The 3,711-nt window shown below is 40.9% G+C and overlaps 1 long non-coding RNA gene across 2 annotated transcripts; it reads right to left on the bottom strand.

The window, feature by feature from the left end:
- Positions 1-258: 258 nt before the first annotated feature.
- Positions 259-2,098, bottom strand: LOC133962268 (uncharacterized). Of its 2 annotated transcripts, XR_009922105.1 has the most exons (4): positions 1,958-2,098; positions 1,434-1,520; positions 706-877; positions 259-494 (listed from the first exon to the last, which is right to left on the bottom strand). It is a non-coding gene; the product is annotated as an uncharacterized LOC133962268 (long non-coding RNA). The 2 variants fall into 2 exon arrangements; XR_009922106.1 differs by lacking the exon at positions 259-494 and having other exon boundaries at positions 590-877.
- Positions 2,099-3,711: the final 1,613 nt, after the last annotated feature.

Below are 3,711 nucleotides of genomic sequence, written 5' to 3'. Positions count from 1 at the left end.
CCAGACATGTGTGCTTTGCTGTGAATATAAATGACTGGAACCTCAGATAAAGAAAGTTATTTTCTGACTTCCATAACTGAGGCATTCTCTACAGAATGTAATGGGCCCATTCTACTTCAGATCCATTGGATCATTGTGTGTTTATGTTGCTTAAAGCAGAGCATTCAGTGCTTTAATGTAATCAGCATCTAATCTGCCAATATCATGGTGTAGAAGTGCAAGGAAATACGTTATGATCAATGTCATTTATTGTGCACAAACATTACATTAAGGCATCCGCTGGAAATGTTATGATTAACAATTCTCATGCAAATAAGACTTTAAAAACGCCACAAAATGTGTTTTGGAGAGGGGGGTTCCAGAGGGAGGGGGCAGCTCTGGAGAAAGGTCTGTCAATCCAGATCTGCACCTTGGTGTGATGGAGCATCAGGAGCGGAGGCTGCAGGAGGGACTGTTGAGCTGAGGCACACCTGTACCTCTTCTCTTGAGAAGAACTGAAGGAAACACAAACAAACCATAGTGTTAAATTATGAAGATGGTTCCCTCGGATTTTTTTTTAAAAACATAAACGTCAGACAGGCCGCTAAAAACTAAAAATGCTGAAGCTAACAGCTACCCAACAGCAAGCTAATGCCTTCCTAAGGCTGCCAGGGAGTAGCAAGAGTAGCCTTGTAGCAAGAGAGTGTAGCTAATCACAGCCCTCACAGTTCTTCATCAGTGGAGAAGTACCTCGCCATGTTTTCATCTTCAGAGGAGTCATCCAAAGACTGTGCTGCTGTTCCAGAATATGTCAGGCCCGCTGCAGCCTGCTGGGCTTGAACTCTGAGCACGCAGAGTAGGCCCTCACGTCCCGTCTCAGTACATGCATCAGTCCTTCCTGAGAATATATGATAAAAAACAAAACGTCTAGTGCATATGTATACATACACACGTACAGGGCTTTCTTTTCTACAGAAATATTTTTCCTGAGTTGATGTCTCTGCTTATGCCATGTGAAACCAAATATATTTTGGTCAAGGCCACACTGACCTCACCTTATGGTTTCAGTTGTCAAGAGACACAGTGTCATTTATACGAGAGAAAATATGTAGAAATATGTAGACGTACACTTCACTGGTTAGCAGAGTCATACAACGCAGTGCGGTAATTCTAGTGTAGTTTTTTTTTAATAAATGGGTTATCTATTTTTACAATCTACAAAAAGTTATCTAAACATTTGGTCACAGAATGTTTCACAAATAAATCTGACGAAGCAGCAGAAGCGTCCATCAATGGCGTTCAGCAGGTAATTTGGATTGTTTTTTCCTTGTGAAGAGGAGAATAACATGAATTCGTACCAATATCAGTTTACAATCAAACCTTTTTGTGTTGACCTTGTGTAAACAGAGTCAACGTACATTGTGCAACAATGACACACATTTTTTCCACAGTACCTGTCGTCCACTACTGAACTTCTGACACCCATGACTGGACTGTGTCTTCCTGTAGAGTGGTGATGTTCTCAAGGTCCTTTGCACAGTCTGTCAAAACAAAATTAACAATGATGGCAGACGGCAACCTCAACGCCTTCATCTACTTTGCTTACAGACTAGTTGGCGGAGTCTCGTGCTGACGCTGCCTGACCGATACATCATCGCTCTTTTCTGAAACCAATGACGGCAATTTTCGTGAGACAGGCGACAGGCGCGTTGGCTCTTAAAGCCATATATTTTACAGATCCCATCCACTGCAAAAGCCAACTTGTGGGGTTTGCACGCAGGACACTGAATGCTGCACCTGAAATAGCCCCTCAACTTCAAATCTGGCATGAGTCTATTCCAGTAATGCATTTAGCATGGTATCCCCACATATCTCCACAATCTGCTAGAAAAAGACATAAGTGTCAAACACTATATTAAAGTAAATATATGGGAACCATATTGCAAGCAGTGGGTAATTACTTCCATTTAATACTCACCGGCCTAAGACTTTTGTGCGATGTTCAGGCATGCTAACAAAAGCTTGTTGTGACATTCCCAGAGCCGCAGTCTTGAGATCCTCACATATAATGAACCAACCTACAGCGTACGAGGTTTTCAACGAGACCAGCAATGTCCACTGAAAAAGTATATCAATCAATCAATCAAATTTTATTTGTATAGCCCATATTCACAAATTACAATTCATCTCATAGGGCTTTAACAGGGTGTGACATCCTCTGTCCTTAACCCTCAGCAAGAGTAAGGAAAAACTACAAAAAACCCTTTTAACAGGGTAAAAATATGTAGAAACCTCACAGAGAGCCACATGTGAGGGATCCCTCTCCCAGGACGGACAGAAGTGCAATAGAAGCCACGTGCAGGACAACATCATCAATAATCAAAGTATATGATTGCATCACCCTGAAGACAAAAAGCAATTATTTCAAATGATAATACTGCATACATTTGATGTAAGCATGTATGATTCCTTCCAATCAAATTTACTTGCCTTCCTGTGGAAAAAGTTGTTTTCCCAGTTGAACAATCACAGCAGGGAATCATGATTGATCAAAATTCTTTCAGTGTGATATGAACTTGTATTTCAACCAGCGTATTTTGGGGATTTAATAAAAATGTCTATTTGGTATGTTATATAAAATGGTGTTTCTGGTATGTAACTTAAAAGAACCTATTTAATCTTTAATTTCTCTCCCTCATCTTCCTCGGTGTATGTGGATGGTGGAGTGGCCTCAACTCAGCTTCTCCTTCTCTCCAGTCTGCCCTTTCTTCTCCTCATCAAGCAAAACAAACTATTTGGTCCAAGTCGTTGATGTTAATGAAACTCCTGTAGCTTCACTTGGATCCTCCTTGATTAAAAAACAGAACACAGCAATTGTTTTATAAAATGAATCACAACTCCCTAACATGAAAACATTATGGTCATATTGCATACTATAAATTAAACCATTGATCTGATATTGTGGAGTAATGGTAGACAAATACACTCCTTATTAATCCAAAGCATTCAAAAATCAAAGTTAAATCATAAACCATCCTTAATTTGAGAAAACGATATCAGACAAAATAGAAACCCAAAAATGGAAGCTCTCAAAACTTAGAATTATTGTAAAGTGAAGGCCCTACAGTGGGCCTTTCACCCTGCACTGTATCGTGTAAAACTATCTAATGGGCTAATTCGTGGTTTCTGTTAGCTTCATAGTACCATTACATTATCTGTTCATGTTTATATTTATATTGTAGCGTCCCTCAATGATGAGCTAAGCGTCTTCAACTGGTTTAACCAACAATTTATTCACGTCGCAGGTAACACGGGCTACCAGGGGCCACAGCCAGGAGCTAAACAATGGAATATCAGCTGATGAATAGCGTCCATAGCGTGTATCGACGGACTGTCTCAGCACTCGGACTGTAAACCTAGATCGTAACGATCTTTAAAAACAATAAACTACTTACCTGACAGGAGGAAGACGACACCGCCGTCTTCCAAGCGCACCTTGTTATGACGCAGCTGAGTTAAATGGACCGGATATTTGCAAGTTTTTTTACGACGGACCGAGAGCCACACGTCATGTCCGCTCGAGCTCTCAGTCCGTCGGCGAACTCGGACCCGCCTCTGTATGAACAGACTCACAGGATCCTTCGCACTAGAGGTGTAATCCATCCTCAAATATTAATATTGTATAACGTGAATAACATTCACGATCACTGAAGGTCACCACGCCGGGACGGT

Source organism: Platichthys flesus, chromosome 10 (assembly GCF_949316205.1).
Source record: "Platichthys flesus chromosome 10, fPlaFle2.1, whole genome shotgun sequence".
Taxonomy (NCBI): Eukaryota; Metazoa; Chordata; class Actinopteri; order Pleuronectiformes; family Pleuronectidae; genus Platichthys; species Platichthys flesus.
Note: the sequence above shows the minus strand (reverse complement) of the source record. Positions and strands in the feature narration are given on the sequence as shown.